Genomic DNA, 17649 nt, shown 5'->3' with positions numbered 1-17649 from the left:
GCAATAAAGCTGTCAGCAGAGGCATGGGGAAACTGAGGCAGGAGACTAACCCTCCTGAAACGCAATGCTTCGTAACCCTGAATAGGTGTTTTCATCCAACTGAAACGTGCCTGCAAAACGCTGTCTGGCGAAGCTCTATTCAGCTGGAAAAACACTGTCTAGCTCGCTCTCCTCTTAAGTTATCTCTCTAGACCTCATACAAAGTCTTATTTATTCACTCCCTTTTCACACAGTCTGTAATTCTCCATCTCTAGGTGTCCTCAAATCATGATTTACCTTTATAGCATCGCGGACTGGCTGAAAACCCGTGAAGGATTTTCTTTTTAATTTCATTTTTATTGCTCTTTCTGCATTTTTGTCTCACTCTTGGGTATGTCTGAGCTTCTCAGCGAGTCTCAGAGCTAGAAATGTGTTTTCTTCGTTGACACTTGAGATGCTGATGAAATTATTCAGCCCCAGCACGTGAAATCAAGCAACCAGTAAATACCTTTGAGTTTATCAGTGCTGTGATAGAGCTGTATACATGTAGGGTTGTAGGACGGCAGCGAGAAGTTGGTGTTACCCCAAAACCACGTAGTGTGTGAGCTCGGGGTCCGTTATGGCTGTCTCCTGAAGGGGATGGGGGGGTGTCTGTGAAAGCAGCTCCCAGGGTGCAGCCCTGAGACGATGCACGCGTGCAGTCTGTCATGCTCTCAGCACGAGGCGCTCCCGGGAAGCGAGTAAAGGGATGGAGACAGTCGTGTGCGGGGAAGTGGCTCCCTGCCTTCTGTCCCGGGACACGGGGGTGGCCGTTTGGGACCTCTCTGCTTCAGTCCCTGTCTCCTGTGCTATTTCTGTTCAGCCTGGTGCCCAGGGAGAGCAGGGGTCAGGAGAAGCCATGGCCCTTTCCAGCGTTACCCAAGGGCTTGCTGAGGGATCAAGAGGTAGTTCTGAATTTAACTGGGCTCCTTGGAAGCTCCAGTCTGACTTTCTCACGGGAAGAGTGGACTTAGCCCCTCCGAATAAGCCCAGGCCTCCAAATTACCCCCTGCCTGTGTGTGTTTGTGCATGTGCAATCTCCCTGACGTCTCTTCCCCCATGGCAAATGGCCTAGTGCCCACTGTCCATCCCCATGGCCTCGGGTACCACGGCGATGGGGCAAGAGTACTCTATGGTGGATCATTACGGGGGGGGTCCAGCAGTGTGCTGGAGGCTGTGTGATGGCACGTTTCCCTTTCAGGGCTGAGGGTGCTTGTTCTGTCAGCAGGCCAGTGAGCCCAACAGCCCCCACCACTCGCCTCTGATAGGGGGAAGGTTTGCCTGGGGCTGCTGCCTGCTGGGTGTCTGCTCAGAGGAATTTCTCTGCCCTGAGCAGGGGTGGCTCCAGCCCTGCGGGATCCTTCTCTATGTCTTGGCCACGTAACAGAGCACAGACTTTTGCTGCTTCGCATGCGAGGTGGACATCACCAGCGTGAGATGGGATTGCCTTCCCTCAGTACTGCCTGCGCTCAGCCGTGCTCGGGGTTGTTGCACGGTGGCTGTTTTAATGAGAAACCTTCCCTAGAAAACCTCGCCTGGCTTCGGCTCAGCCCAGCCCCTACACCCTGCTTGGAGAGGCTCGTATAGCTTCGACCTGTTCCTAATTCCCACAGAGCAAGCCAAACCCTACCTGCTTCTTACCACCCATGGGCAGTCCCCCAGGCCTGCTTCTCCTGGGGAACTGCACAGGTTTAAACTCCCCTCTTATTGCTTCTTATGTCTCCTCTAAGACATTTCTAAAGCATCTGACCAAAAAACCTTCAAAAACCTCCCCAAAGCGGGAGCCTTGAGCGCTCAGGGCATGAAGGACGTTTCATTTTCTAACATCTTCTCCACCTTCCTGGGTACCTCCTGGCACCAAGAGATGGAGGGGGCCAAGGAAGACCCCAAAGCTGCTTAAATTGTGAGTAATTTTTCCTCCTTTAAACCGTGGTCCCCCGCACAGCCCGCGTACCCCATCGGGGTAGGGAAATGGCCTCCGCGTTCCTATTTTACTGCTCACTCGCTGTTTGGTGATTAAGAAAACGGGGGAGCTGAGGGCACTTGTTCTTGACCTTGGAGAGAGCAGGAGGCTTATAAAAACTCCTAAGTGCTGCAGGAATTACGAGGCAATTAAAAAAATCAGGCCAGAGCTGGGACTACGTCAATAAAACCGAGAGGAACTGATGTCAGCTCCGTGCAGGATGCGGGGACCGATGTCTCTGCCCTCTCCTGTGGGTGCTGAGCCCCTGGGTCGGCAGTGCTGAGGCCTCATGCTTCCCACTGGAATATATTTGTAAATGCAGGAGAAATAAGAGATTTGGGGGCTGGGGTGGGCTTTTTTTTTTTTCTTCTTGGTGGATTCAGCTGGCCTGAATCCCTCCCCAACAAATGCACGTCCTGCGTGAGCCCAGGCGGTGGGTGTTTTATGAACGTGAGATGAATAGCCCGCAAAAAAAGCAAAAATTAATGTTGAAGGGGTGAGGAGGGGTCCCAAATAACTGTTTCGGGGTGTAAGAGGCCCAGGTGGAAGCAGGGAGCCTATTTTGCTTGCCACTAGGTCGTAAGGATTAAACCCTGGGAAGCTGGTTTTATTTATCTAGAATTTTATCAGGACTCAGCTTGGGTTTCCTGACCTGATAAGAACAAGAAGAGAAAAATCAGCTGGGATCAGCAGGAATTAATATACAATGATTTTCCCTTTCTTGTTGCCATGCTGGTCTCTTTCAGACCTGCATCTTTCCAAGGGCAGGGACTAACGTCCTCAGGCAGGGTTGTGGCTCAGGATCGTCGGGCTGGTGTTTGAACATTTCTCTTAGGTGTAAGTGATTTCTCGTGCAAACCACTCGAGTTCAAGTGCGTGGTGACAGGGAGCGAAGCCTGTTCTCCGCTTCCTCTTAGGAAAGTCCCAGAGAACCGTCGTCCGGCTCTTAGGGCGCGCTGAGAGCGTTTGCCAACGTCCTCCTTCCAGTTTTAAAACAGGAGGAGGCCAAAAAAAAGTCTGTTTTTTGGTCTGCATTTGCCTAACTCCTGGTCAACAGGTTTACTTGGCTTTGGGCATTTATTTACTCGTCTACACTGGAGTGCTGGCTGGATCGGAGTGATGTAAGTGTGTTTCTTCGGGGTAGATGAGGATTTAGGATAAAAGGGGCTGGTCCACACGTACAATGAGGGTCCTGGGGTGCAGCACGAGCTCCCTTGGTTTCAGGCTCAGTTTGGCCGCGTGCCGCTTGGCAGCTGCCTCTGTGCTGGTTATCTCTTCCTCCGGGGAGAAGGAAGCGGAGCCACTTCACGTGAAGTGAAGTTACATAAACCGTGGGGGCCGACAGGGGTGACTGGGAAATGAAACGGTCGGGCTGGCAGCCGGCTGGGGGTCGACTCGTTGCTCGTAGGGACCGGGCTGTTTCAGAAGCGAAATGCCGTTGGTGCCTACTTATGTGATGAAAATCATCGGTGCTCAGCTGGTGCGTCTGGGTTATCCATGCCTCCCGACAGCTTGTTGTGCTTGAGGTAAACCTCAGAAGCCCTTTAGCAGAAGGCTTTGCTCCATCCCTGTTTCAGAGATGGGGAAATCGAGGCACGAGGCAGAGACAGGATGCCCTCGCTGTCCCCTAAGGTGCAGGGAGGGGGAGAGTGGAGTTCATCCTATGCCCTGAATGTCCCTGAGCCCTCCCTGCTCCTCCGTGACGCTCTGCCTTCCTGGCCAGAGATGACAGCTCCGGAGCACAGCCCTCAACTCTCTTATCTGATACCCCGGTACCAGCTCCAGATCAGATGTGAGGAAGCCAAGAGTCCGGGCCATCACCACTGTCCTGGGAAGGAGCAAACCGTGTCTCTGCCAACATCCACAGCTCGAAAGTCAGCAGATCTGGTGAGAAGGAAGGATTTTCCTTCCTGGGGGACAGCCGTCTGTCCTGCCTCTCCTCTTCCAAATGTGCAGGTGCTCCCCATCCCTGTTGACTTCAGGTTTGGGGTATCCCGATCCCACAGGTAGGATGTCTCCAATAAGCTGAGCGATACCTGCTGTCGCAGCTTAGGGAGGAAGCACTGGTAAAGGTAACTCACAGCTGCCAAAAAATGGTGAAACAAGTCCCAGGAGCCCTTGCAAAGAGCAGCTGCCTCCTCCAAGAGCAACACCGGGGAGGTTTCTCCATGGCATCCGCTGCCACCCGCATCTGTCTCCATCCCACGGCGCTGGTCCTCGCGCGGCAAAGCAGCAAGGACGCAGATGTGGGGTATTAAATGCCAGCAGCCGTGCTCAGCTGTTCTCCCAGGCTTTGGCCCTGGGAGGAATTAAAGCCCAGCCTTTAACAGCCCTACTAAGCACGTTCCCATCCCCACGTCACCGCTCACGTATCCCTATAACCCACTTTACAGCAAAACACCTTTTGGGCAGTTGGCAGGGAAGGGAAGGTTTCCCCCTGATCAATGCTCTCATAACAATTCCTAGCTTGATTAATCCTTCTTAGCTGCCCCCTTCTCATCGGGACCCAGCTGAAAGCCAAGCTGTGATTTTTGCCCTTGGGGGAACCTCAGATTTTTGCCTGTTTCCAGGGTCTACATTAAAATGTAAGGCCTTAATGAGAATAATATGCTTGAAGCTAAGAAATCCAGGCTCGCTGCTTTGTTTCCTGAATGATTTTCCTCCCAGCTGATGGTATCGGATTGGCATGTGGTTTGTTTTTTGTTTTATGAATGAACATAATCCTTTTGCAGAAAGGGAGGTGTCAGCCTGGATGCTTTGGTCCTCAGATTTTAGTGATCATTAGTAACGCCTGCGGTGTTTTCTGTAAGCGTGAGCCAAAGGTTTGGGATGTAACGGCTTCCTAGAGGAAAAAGTGAGTTTCTTGTGATTCAAAAGGCTTTGTAAAAATGACACCTTATTTCTGATATCTTCTTTTCACTTTCTTTCCAGCACTTTGTTTTGCTCTTGTAAAAAAAAATGCTGTGTAAAGTATTGTTGCAGGTCATTTGCATTGGTTTAGGTGAGGATTTTATATTCAGATACATAGTTATAATAGAGGTGCCTACTTTTAACAAACGATTAGATACTGAAAGGAAATATTTCTGCTGGGTTAAGAGGGAACGACTGGCTGCTGCCCAAATGGGGCACTGCAGCTGCATGTAACTGAACCAGAGGATGCTGTGAACTGATATCAGAGCCAGGCTGTGCCCAAACCGGGTGAGCACCCCCAGAGATTGGCCACATCCCCCTCGTCACCCCGAGCAGGAGGGGAGGGTACCCGGTGGATGCTGGATTCTGCATCGTGCCCACGGGAGCGACGCTCCTGTCCGGGAACGCGTTGCAGCTGCTTGTGATGAATCCCAGATGATTTCTCAGCCCGAGCCGTACAGTCACTCGTGTTAGATTATAAACTGCAACTTTTACAGGCTGTATGTGGGGTTTGTGGCTTCCTTTCCCTCTCTCTGTCTCCAAAGTCCATGATTCTTAATAAATCATCCTCTAGCCCGAGCTGAGTCTTGCTGTTTTAAGTTTAACTAGCTTATTTTTTTGCTGATAAGCCAGACTTTGAATTCGTCCCAAGATCACGGGTTGGGGCCAGTAATATCACGAAGGAGAGACTGTTAATCATGATATATCACATGCCAATGGGAGCAGCATCCCTTATACCGGCATTTACAGGCAGAGCACTTGTATCTCGCAGAGTTGGTGGGAGGGAAGAGTCGGGGCTCCCACCAGATGTAAATTAGGTTTACTATCAGAGCCAACTCAACAGAATCTCAGGGCAGAGCTGTAAATGTGCAAAGGGGAAGGGGGAAATGGACTCCAATGGCAAGAAAGTGTTGTAGTGTGCACCTATTTCTTAGACTGCGTGTGTGCAAACAACTTGTTAAGGCTTTGGGCCTGACTTCACTCCAAATTTCTACTCTTGCACCATCCTTGGTCCAAAGAGACCCAAATCCACCCGAGGGTGGGACTTGAAGGGTGGACCAAAGCGTAGAGAGAACCTGCTACACCCTCTTGTTGTTTCTGTTATTCTTTGCCACCACCCTGTCAGCACATAAATCTCTTTTCCTTGACAGCTCCAGGCAAACGTGGTGCATTTTCAGATCCATCACGGTGCAATCCTTCCCGAGCCAGTGCCTGAGCTCCTCTCCCAGTATCACTGTTGCCTTTGGCCACCTTCTACGTAGATGTATCTACTCAACCCTTCTCCTCAGAGCCCAGACCAGCTCCCACCACATCCCGTAGAGACAGAGGTCTCAAAGGTGTGTTCCTGTAGGATTAACCCTGCGAAGACCGATGTAGCACACAGCATACAGGTCACCCTTATCAGAAGAGGGACCAACCCAGCTCTAGGTAGAGCAGCTTTCTGGGGGTTTGCACCCAGGTGACTTAAGTGGTATGAGGTGGGAGGTGGAGGGGGTCCTCCTTGAGGCATGTCATGCTCTGACAGCCTAGGGAAAGAATGGATTTATCAAGATTAAAATAGTCCTGATGAGAGCAGCCAGGAGGGCCGGTCAGGAGCCAGGAGACCTCTGCGTGGGTTTGTGGTTACCAGCCCCTCTCTCCCTCTACTAATGCCTGGTACCGGGCAGCCCAGCCCCTTCCACCCTGATCTGCCTTTGGGTCGGCTGTGAACCCTCAGCCTGACTCATCCTCCCAGCTTAGCCAAAAAAATCCATCCCTTCAGGCCCAGCATCTCCCAGAGAAGCCCCTTGGTGCCGGATGGTGACGGCACATCTTTTATCTCACTTGGCCTAGCAGGCCATGAATTCCTGCTCCTTCGCAACAGGGGTGGGCGAGGGAGGGAGGGATCATCTTGCTCGGTGCCCCTCTGCTCAGGAGGCAGCTCCCTGTGTCACACGGATCAGCCAGTTTGTTGTGTTGGAAACTTCTTGCTGCTCGCCCAGCTGGGATCTGGAGATCAGCCAGGATCTGTCTGTGCCTCCATGGGAAGGCAAGATGGGAAGACACGGTGAAGGCATGCTCAGGGCTTTGCTGTCTTTATGGGAATTTGTCTCGCTTTCCTTTTCCTTTTTTTTTTTTTCCTTTTGGGGGATATTTTAAACCACAAGGATGCCATTTCTGTTTTCCTACAGTTCAGGAAGGTCAGTGGCTGTGAGCTGATGGCATCTGTCTTGTCCCTGCTGCTGCCTTCTCGCACACGCAGTGCCAACACCTTCCCCTCGGTGGCTTTTGCAGGAGAAGATCAGTTTGGCCAAGGCCAGGACCACCTCAGAGGTGAGCTGTGTGCCTCCACAATGAATCACGTTGGCGGGGATGCTGGTGGCTCGGTGGGATTTGCAGGGCTGCTCTGGCTCGGTGAGAGCTGGCTTCCCTCCCACCCCACCTCGCTACAGCCATCGCTTTGCTGTTGAACTCCCAGGGTGAATCCCTCGAAGAGGGGGAGAGCTTCATCACGCATCTGCTGATGGATGGATGCGTGTTTACCTTGGCCTTCCCTGCGCCGTGCCTGCGGATAGTTATCTGAGTGATGAATTCATCTGCCCAGGGACCCCCGAATCATGGGGGCAGAGGGGAAGCATCTATTATAGCAGCTTGGCACAAGGGAGGAGGAATAACAGAGAGGAGACGGGCGGTGGTTGCACATCAAAGCCAAGCCTCTGCTTTCCTCGCCTATCTCCTAGATTTCATCTGGCCATGGCGAAACCGCAGGCGCGAGCGAGCGGTCTTGCGTGGTAGAGGCTCGTGATTCTGCCTCTGGGGAGAAAAGGGAATTTCTTAATCCTGGCTATGCTGGGCACGTTACTTTCTTAGCTGCCCCTTGCCAAGGATGATTTTTTCATGGGGTGGAGAGCCCCACTGCAATCACTGGACATGCTTCGGCCCCGGGCCACCACAGGGAAATGTGACAGGGAGCTTTGGCGTTGCAGCTGGGGTCGTATGCAGTGCCCAGGCTTGAGCATCCCCAGCTCCATCCAGCTGCGGTGCTGGGCTGGGGCTGTTCCACATCCCACGAGGAGCCAGCAGCTCCCAGCTCGCTTGCTGAGATCGCAGGATCAAGTGACCCAACACAAACCAGGAGGTTCACAGAGGGGGACCATGGGCTTTACTACGAGGGTTTGTAAGGCACCAGCAGCTCAGAGGATGCCTAGGCAGTCATCTCTGTGGCAGCTGAAACCCAAATCCCCCCTTAGCAACAGCAGGATGGGTTTGAGGTGGCTTTGGTTCAGAAAATAGATATCAATCAATCAGGTTGGAAGAGACCTCTGGGATCATTGAGTCCAACCATTGCCCTGACACCACCAAGTCAACCAGACCATGGCACTAAGTGCCATGTCCAGTTTTTTCTTAAACACATCCAGAGATGGTAACTCCACCACCATATCATGGTCTCTGATGGAAAGCTACATGGAACAAGTCCAGGGCAGGGATGCAGAGCCAAGCACCCGTGGGTGGTTAGGTCCTAAAGATGCAGGTAGATGTGTAGAGCCATTTACAAAGAGAACTGAACCCCTATTTCTGGTTGAGTGCTATATTGCTCTGAAAACAAGCCCTCTTTTGTATCTAAACCCAAGAAACCCCAAACTACACCAGCATCCCAAGTTGTTTGACAGAGGAGGTGTGGGGAGCAGCCTCTTGCCTTGGTTTCTCCTGAGCTGTTTGTCCCCAGGGCAGGTTGTGCCTTCCTCGACTCGGCCCTTCGCTCTCACAAATCGCAGGGCTGCTGTCGGAAAGGTCAGCAGATCCACCTGGACCTTCTGGAGGTCATCTGGGTGGCACGGCGGTTGGAAAAAAAAAGCAAAAAAAAAAGGGATCACTTTTCTTCTTCCCCACATCCTCAAAGCTTTCCAAGCGTTCTCCGCGAAAGGGGACCTTTTGCCAGCATTGTGCAACGCTGGCTCACGTTTTCCTTGAACTTTAGTCCTCCTTTAATCTATGCCCCAGTAACCTCCAGGGGAAGGAATGTTGCTGATTCCCGATTTTAAGCTGCTATCAAAACCTTTCAGCTCCGTCCCAGGCCATTGTTCTGTGTCCTGTCACCCGCGTTGTCCCAGGGGCGAGGACAGCCGCGTGGTCCTTGGTCGGAACCGACGCTCCCGTCTCCATCCCTGCAGGCTGCCAGCAAAGCTATTGTGCAGGTGGGTTATAAAATTGTCCCCATCGCTTGTAGTGCCACGAAAAGCCACGCTGAGCTTTCAGATATTTATTTGTTTGCTTGTTTTGGCAAGAGGAAAAAGGGCCGAGTTGAAGTTTGGGGAAATGTATCCCGTGTCCTTCGTCTCGCGTTGTGGCTCCGATTGGAAAAAGCTGTTCCCAGCTTCCTGCCCTTATCGGTTAACGAGGTGGTGGGTGCGGGAAAGGCACTTGGACAGCAGAAGGCACAGTCCACGTGTTAAGTGTTATTGCTGCTGTTATTAATAGCCTGACTCTTGGGCAATGGTTGGCAGCGATGACCGGAGCCGGGAATTGCAGTTTTGGGGAGCACGTGTTTGCTCACCCGGCTCTTTCGGGGCTGGGGGAGGTGATGTTTGCTTTCGGGGGGCTCTCCCTGCCAGCGCCTGGGTGCCTCTTTCTTCCAGCTGATGGTGGTTTGGTCGGTGACTCCATTCCCACAGGGTGTCGAGCTGGAGGGCAGCGTCGGCCCGCAGGCACCAGAATGGAAAATTTCTACCTTTTTGGAAAATCAGGAGTGTGGGGGGGAGAAAGGAGAGAGGGGGTTCATGTGGGCAAAGGGGGGTGTGTGTGTGGTGTCCAGATTACAGCCATCCAGACTCCTCCTCTTTCCAGGGAAGCCCGTCTCTCACCCCAGCCTTCCCAGGCCCCTTTTCGTTGGAAATTACAACGAGCTGCCTGTCATAATCTCAGCTGGCTCTTTCCTGGAAGAAGCCTTTGCCGTCCCACCCTCCTGCTGCCCTTCCCCACCCCGGAGCGCTTCTTCCAGGGACTCTGGCCTCACCAGCTCTTCCAAGAGCTCTCAAGATCATCTGTTTTACATGAGGCCGGTCGCCTCCAGCCCAGCTTCCATCTCGGCTGGAGCCAGATAGTTCTTAGCGTGATGCTGGGCGTTAGGACTGGGGTCTAGTTGGGATTTTTTTTCTCCCCTTAGGTTTTTTTTTCTCAGATTCAGATTTATTAACCTCACAGGGTCAAGCTGTGTTTGCATTCAAGTTGAAGGGCATGGAAGGGGCCAAGGAAGACAAGTGCTGTATTAAGGACCTTAATTTAACTGCCAGGATGGTTCTGGGTGTGGGTACAGCATCCCTACTCTGAGAGCATCCTCGAGGGGCTAAAGCAGTTCCTGCTCTGTCTCCAAAGCTTGGAGACAAACACACAATTTTTAAGCTTCTTTAAGGCATCTGCAGATGAGACAAAGGCATCTAAGTGAGGCAAAACCATCTAAATTATGCAAAGGTCCCTCCCCAAACTTAGAATCAGAGAATAGAATCATTTTGGTTGCAAAAGACCTTTAAGATCATCAAGTCCACCACTAGACCATGTCCCTAAGCATCACTTGCTCTCAGTTGGAGCAATCCCAATTCATATCACTGGTCTTGAATCCTACAGTCACCCTTGAAGAAACTGGAAGATAAAATTGATCCAATCAATCTATAAGGACTGCTAGGTTTTGGTGGGTTTACTTATTCAGATGCTGTATTTGTGTGTAATATCTTAAACTGAGGTGTCCATGTTCTGCAGATTTGACCAGAAAAGTGGGAATTCAGCCTGGAGGAAAGCATCAACACATACACAAGCAGAAAATACAAGAGTCCTACAAACCCCCCTCTGTATGTTTGAATTAACGCGTGCATCCCCTTCCTCCCTGACCCAGGAGCGACCACACTGCGTCTCTTGTCCACCCAACCACCCTCCCCGGGGCAGGACACCCACCCGAGCGTGGTACCACCATCTTGCCCAAGGTCGGGGATGGCCATTGTGGTCCAGACAATGGTCACGGAGCATGAATGGAAAATGATCCCCTGTGTTGGGCTGACAATCACTCTCTGTTCCCCAGGCATGTTCTCCCAGCTCCTGGGTGAGGGGAGTGCTCCCACCCCAGGCAATCCTTGCTTTGATCTTCCTGCTGGCTTCACTGCTTTTTCTTACTGCTCCTAAACAATTCAGTGCGTTAAAAAAAAAAAAAGAGGAGGGGGAAAATATTCTTTTACAGCCTTCTTTTACCTGAAAGCATCTCAGCAGCCTCTTACAGTGGTGAGAGCACAAATTCACCCTGAATGTGTAGGACACGGTGGGTTTTAGTGTTTTCACGTGCCACCTTTTGCGTGTTGTCAAGAAGCAGGGTATTAGTTGGGGAATGTTTCTCTGCACAAGCGCCAGGAGGAAGGGGCTGGGATGAAGGAGAATCGAGTCCTTTTCCACCCCATCCCTCCACATCCCAGGGCCTCACGCGGCTCACTGGCCGTGTTATCCCAGTTTGCACACTGGTGCGGTCTGGGTGACCAGAGCAGGAAGCAAAGGGATTTGGGGAAAGTAGGGGGAGAACAGGATATTTGCGTGACAAAATATGTGAACTGCCAGGCCCTTTTTCTCAGTTTTTTATTTTTTTAATGTACTTTTGAGGAATGTCCAAACACAGAAGACTTTAGCCCAAAAGGAACTGTATCCAAAGAATTTATGAGCAACTTAAAAAGAGAAGGCAGCGAGAAGAAACTGAAAGCCAGATGTAACTACAGCTTTAGGTGGCTTTTAGTTTAGTTTCACATTTTGCAGGGGCTCAAACTGGGAGCCTCAGGATTTCAGTAACGTCTGTAATCGGGTATTGAGGCAACCGTGAACTTTTGATCACTTATTTCCTGGTCTTCTGCCCGTCTCCAAAAGGGGAATATCTGACCATCTCATTAAACTCTTGCTTTTAGGTGCTGGTATGAGGAAGAGAGCAGCAGGAGTCTGTGAAATCCTGGACCTCAGGAGCTGTGAAACACCCCAAGCAGCACACAGACCCACTCTTCTTGAAGGCACATCCTTGGCTCCAGAGAAAAAATCATTCAAAAGAAACAGGTAAGCAATGTCTCATGTGTTACACTTCGATACATGTACTGTGGCAAGAGCTGACCTGGAAACACAAGCAAACCTTTGCTTTGCTAGGGAGGGGAACGTCAGGAGAGCTGTGGGAGGGAAGGTGCAATGCTCCCAGCGGGGGCAAGTGGCTTTTGAGGAGGAGGGCAAAGAAAAAAAAACACCCTGTAGGAACTGGAGTGAGCTCCTGCACCACAAGCAAGCTGCCAAGTGCTCCTTTGGGGAGGATGTCCTTGGTTAAACCTCTGTCAATGAGGACAGGGGTGGGGATGAGGCTGAGAGATGCTCAAGGCACGGGATTTCTCCTTTGCAAATAAGGGCTTAGATCTTCTTAAACTGGTGTCATTTCGGGGGGGGTCAGTCCTAGTAGCTGCTGAAGAAATCGGTAACAGTGCTACAAAGGGGTGCAAGGCTTAAATAGTAAATCTGGGCTAAACCAGGGTAGAGGAGGCTTGCACAGCTTCCCTGGGAAATGAGGAGGGATCATTAGGACGGGGCGAGATGTTAGCACTGACTTGACTTACCATCCTCTGCTGCCCCTTCTCCTGTGCTTTGAAGAAGAACACGACACCTTGGCAGTGTCCCTGGCTAATGTGGGGGTGTCAGTGCACAAGTTTGAGGGTGAGCAGCCTCCTCCCCTCTCCCCTGCCCTGTACCCCAAGCAGCACCAGGGCCTGGTGCTCTCCAGTGTGTTTAACGTCGCTCTCTGTTTTGCCAGAGACTGTTATTAAGAAATAAGGCTCTGCCTTTTTATCATTCCTCGGAGCGCCTGTCTGATGTCATTCTGTCTGGCAACCGAGCGATCAAAAGAAGCTCCCCTGGGAGAAATTTCTCAAACAAACAGCCAGCGAGAAAAAAAATAATACCCCATTAAATATAATCAAATGCAAAAACCACGGCGTCTCCCTGATAAATGGAAAGGCAACGTAACCTCGACTCCGAACACAGGACCTTGCCTCCTGCCATTCGCCCAGAGCAGGGCTGTAGCGTGCCCTGCCCTTACCTGGGGGATTATCCTTAACTGAAGCTGTTTTACAGTCTGAGATCACCAGGCTCGAGGCCAGGATCAAACAGGGCACACGCTTGGGCCAGCAACACCCGCTGCCATCGCTCCACCTGCGCAGAGCCTTCGTGTGCCGCGCTGGGACCTGCTGATCAAGCAGGTTTAGCTCTTAATTTTTTGAGCAGATTGGGGTTTTTTGTCCTTGTATAAGGCACACGTATGCCTGCAAAGCAAATCCTGGCTCTGCTCCTCCGTATTCATTACCTCTTGCAGGTTGCAGAGGTGACAAACACCCCCCGTGAGCCCCTGGGATGTGTGTAGGCTTCTAGTTTTGGCAGCTCTGATTTCGATTCGTGCAGCTCTGGCAGAGTCCTAAGAGACCTGCTCACCGAAATGGGTAAGACTGAAGGAATTTAATGCAACCTGATGCAAAGCTTCCCCCCTCCAAAATGGGGAAAATGTCACCTAAACGCTTCACGGCCACGTTTTCCAAAGGAAAACGACCAAACAATGACTCTGAATTCAGAAAACAAAAGATATGGGAATGGTTTTTAATGTGTCAGAGCGTTTGAAGAGGAGCTGTCGTGGAAGGGAGCGTACGCGCTGATGAAAAGCCGCCCATTTGAGCTGGGTCCCAGCTGAATTCTCTTGGATCCATCACTCACACATCTGTAGCTGTGATCCTCCTTTCCAAGCTGCTTCTTCTCGGGGCACTTTGCAGAGGTCACTCCTCTTTGCAAGCCTCCTTCCCTCTTGCCTTGCAAATCTCTCTGTCGTTTTCGGGGCCTTCAGCAAGCCCCTCTACTCCTTTTCCCCAACGAAAACGCCTGCTCTTCGCTCAGCTTTGCTGGGAAACTTCCCACCAGCAGCTCTGCCCGTCGGCAGCCGTAAAAACCAGGTCCGTTCTCATCGTAGGGGCGAGCAGAGCTGGCTCTTGCTGACAGCCTGAGGCTGGGGAGAGCATCCCGCAGCCCCGAAACGAGGCGTCCGTGGTTTCTTCGTGGTTTCGCAGGGTCACAGCTACAAGGCTGAGATGAAGCTTTCCAGGGAGCAGCTCCAGCAAAGCTGGGAGGGGGCAAAAAGTACCACCTACAGCTCAAGGAGCGTTCGTGAAATAGGATTGTACCAAAAAGCATCCCGGCTGCCTGCAGGATCTCAGCCCTGGTCCAGGGCTGCCACGCTGGGGCTGTGGGTTAGGGCAGTGCCAGGGGTTGCAGCAATCTCAGGGCACACGTACACCATTGCTGTTTTTTTTCCCAGGGTGGGAAAACCTTGGGAAATTCCTGGGAAATTTCTCTTTTTTCCTGCTGCTTGAGGCCAGCTTCCTTCCTTGCAGATTGCAGGGTCCCGGGCAATAAAAACAGCAACTTGTCAGCTAGAACAAACTGCCCTCCCAGGTCTTTCAGCCATTTCATGGCGGGGGTCACTGCTTCACACCTTCCCAAGGCAGCACTGTGCATCCCCTGCCACTGGTTACTTCCTTTGGAGTCGGAGGGGAAACTGAGGCGCAGACCTGACCTTTTCTTTTGAAGGAGGAGACCTTCTCCAGACCTCTGCACGATCTGAAGAGATGGGGCAAATACCCTCACGTGCCAGCTGGGGGTTTTGCTGCACTTGTGTGGCCAGCGTCAGGGCAGGAGTGAGACTGGCTGCAATCAGAGTGATGAAGAGGTAAATTCAGTTTGAGCTAAACCAGCCCGTGCATGATACGTTCACTGTGGGAACAGAGGAGTGTGGATAAATGACAGTTCTGGCACCCTTCTGCTCCACTTCTTGTCACTGCCTCAGTTTCCCCTCAAACAGAGATTTTTCTCTGTCGTCTTCTCCGCTGTGGGATCCTTCACAAATTCCATTTCCAGCCCTCTTAGGTGTGACCCTCACTCCCAAACCCCCCAGTCAAACCCTTTTGGGTCTCTCTTAGAGGGGATGGTATCTCCCACACTTGGCTGGGGGGAGCCGCAAGGTTTTTCAATCATCTGCTAATGATAGGAAAGCAACTTTTATTCCCTCTCTCTCCCGCTCTTGGCAGGAAAGGTGGAATGTGGATTGTGAGAGGAGCATGAGAGGAGCAGCCACCTTTCAGGCCAACAGCTGCTTTGGGGGATGGGTTAGATAAATGTGCAGGATTTCCAATCAGCCCTACACATCCCGGAGCACGGCGCAGGGGAACGGCTGACTGACAACGCCACGTTCATCTCGGGTGCTGCCGGCTTGCGAATCCCCACCACAAAGGTGCTGTTGGCAGCTTAGGGTGCGAAGAGAGAAAACCAGGTCAGCTTGCTTTGGGAAGAGCTGAGACGCAGAGGGACCTCACCTTTCTGGGGGTTTTCCCATCAACCTGTTGCTGTTACCGCTCCTGCTTGCCATGGTGGCGAAGGGACGCCCCGATGCATCCATCAGAAGGAGATGCAAGCCAGGAAGGAGGATTCGCAGCCAGGCTGGAGGAGAGCCATGTCTCTGGATGGACAGATGGACTCTGCTCCCCACCTGGCAGCGCAGGACCATTTCCAAGTGACTTTCCAGCCACGAGCTGTGTCACCGAAGCCACCGTCACAGGGTACGACGAGGTGTTACTGCGTAGTGGGTGGACAACCTCACACCTCGAGAGGAGATCTTGTGGGAAGTTTGGATTTCTTCTTCTTCTCCCTCTCTCCCCTCCCCTCCAGCCACCCACCCACCCGACTCCATGCGCAGGGGGAAAGGAAACAGCCCCGGGGAAACACTCTGGGCTCAATTTCCATCTGGGCACAGTATAACACGGCCCCGGGAATGGCCAGGCACGCTATGATCTTCCACTCTCCAAAATCAAAGCAAGGCAAAAGCCGTCTCCTTTTTCCCTCTTGCCAAGGGCTAGAAATCCCACCAGGATCCAAAGCGTATCATTCCAGGGGGAGATTTATACTGGGGGAAGGGGCAGAATAGGTTATTTGATGATTGGGTTGGGGTTGTTTTTTAAAAGTCCTTAATATCTCGCTTCCCTCTTTCACTGTGCAGCACAAATCCCCTTTCCAACACATGCACGAGAGCGTTCGCACAGAAAACAGGTGATAAATCACAGGGCAATTGATTCAAACCATTCCAGGGAATGGGAAACACATGGACGGGCTTTCTAATTAACTGTTTGATATGGCTGCAGTGAGTTTGGGTGTAGTTTCCAATGTTTTGCATTTGGCTTGTCTCAGCCCTCTCCATGGTAACTGCAGTTTACCGGAAAGTGAGAAAATCCTGCGTTCGAGAGAGCTAAAGTGACTTGGTACAGTTGAGCTCAACTACAATAAAAAAGAAAAGAAAAAAAAAAAGAGTAAATATGGTGTTTCCTCTGCGGGAACGTTCCCTTCTCTTTCTCTTTCCAGCTGGAAAAACAAAACAAAAGGTCCTTCTGCTTTATCTGTAAATCTCCACTTTCTGGTGGGTCCCAGAGCGCTCGGAGCCGTTGCCCTCCGAGACATGCGCTGGGGTTTGCAGGTCAGGGCAAAGCCCCTCTGCCAGCAATCCCCCCCCATACATAGATGCCGACCAAGGTACCCAAACAGCCCGTCTGTCGCCTCTTCTCCATCCAAAAAACTCAAAAAAAACCTCCCCCATGAAGAAACTCAAGAAGTATTAGGTTATAGATGTGCCAAGGTGCCTTTCTAGTCATACTGCTCCACACCACAGTCTGTGCATCTCAGACCAGACACATCTATGGGTTTCTTTTTATTCCCAGCGTGGCATCTTGCACCGCAGTGTCACCGTCTGGGTTTGGGGTGGCAGAGGGCTCCCCCAGGCAGGATGGAGCGGGGTCAGGGCACTCATCGCACACTGTTGGAGTAACCAAGCCTTTTCATTCATTGTTAATTCCCAGCGATTCTTCAACTCAAGAAGCTCCATTAAGGACACCAAACGCCCCAAGAAGTGGCTACATGTTTTGGAAGAGGAGCAAGCCCAGCCTTGGAGGACGTGCAGAGCCATCAAACCTGCATGCTTCTCCCATGGGAGACGGGAGCTGAGCAGGTACCCATGGGACAAACCCCTTGGAAAAGGAGCTGCTTGGGTGACCCCCACAGCACCGACATCGGGATGGAGCTGACGTGGAGGAGTTAGAGGTGACGCAGGGCACGAGGACTGGGTGCTGTGATAGCTGCCAAAAGGCGTTTGCACATACCAGGAGGATGGGGAAGGGTGGGCTGGGGAGGACAGAGATCTGCCAGGGCCACCTGAGTCACTCTGGGCCGGGCCAGCAAGATGCCCTGGGGACACTCACCCCCAAACCTATTCAAGCCCAGCATGTCCTGCCGACATCTCTATTAAAATGTAATTTAAAAAAGGAATAAAGGTTTAATCCATCTGTGTTTGAAAATAGTCTTTATCCATATCCTGCTTTTGGCTGGGGTGTTGCACCTCACTCCGTCACACGGGCACAGCTGCTGCGGCCGGGGAGGGGAGCGCGATGCAGGCACCAAGCAGCAAACAAGGTTGGGATGTTAATATTTTATTTTTTATTGGCTTTTTTTTTTCTTTTCCCCCCCTCATTTTACCCTTTCTGCACCACGACTCCCCGGGGCCCCGGTGGAACATCTGGCCAAGCCACTTCTGGTTCCATTTATTGGCAGATAATTTATTTGCCGGATGAGGAGGGAAAAGAGACCCAACCATAGACTGGAGGTGTATCGGTTGACCCTTTGGTGATGCTTGCTTGAACGTG

The 17649-nt window shown here is 51.8% G+C and overlaps 1 protein-coding gene across 5 annotated transcripts in view; it reads left to right on the top strand.

Annotated features, from left to right (window-relative positions):
* The window catches only part of SNX19 (sorting nexin 19), a 119145-nt gene extending 101880 nt beyond the window's left edge, over window positions 1-17265 (top strand). For 2 of the 5 annotated variants that reach the window (XR_011049743.1, XR_011049744.1), the window contains 3 exons: window positions 7063-7204; window positions 11803-11944; window positions 16810-17265. The gene's annotated coding sequence lies outside the window, so the exon portion shown is untranslated. Of the gene's footprint in view, window positions 1-6042; window positions 6107-7062; window positions 7205-8934; window positions 9067-11802; window positions 11945-16809 lie in introns of those variants that run through there. The other 3 variants (XR_011049745.1, XR_011049746.1, XR_011049747.1) reach the window with 3 other exon arrangements.
* The last annotated feature ends 384 nt before the right edge of the window (window positions 17266-17649 follow it).

This window comes from Nyctibius grandis, chromosome 25 (genome assembly GCF_013368605.1).
Source record: "Nyctibius grandis isolate bNycGra1 chromosome 25, bNycGra1.pri, whole genome shotgun sequence".
NCBI classification, from domain to species: domain Eukaryota; kingdom Metazoa; phylum Chordata; class Aves; order Nyctibiiformes; family Nyctibiidae; genus Nyctibius; species Nyctibius grandis.
The sequence above is the reverse complement of the archived record's forward strand: the minus strand, read 5'-3'. Positions and strand labels throughout refer to the sequence as shown.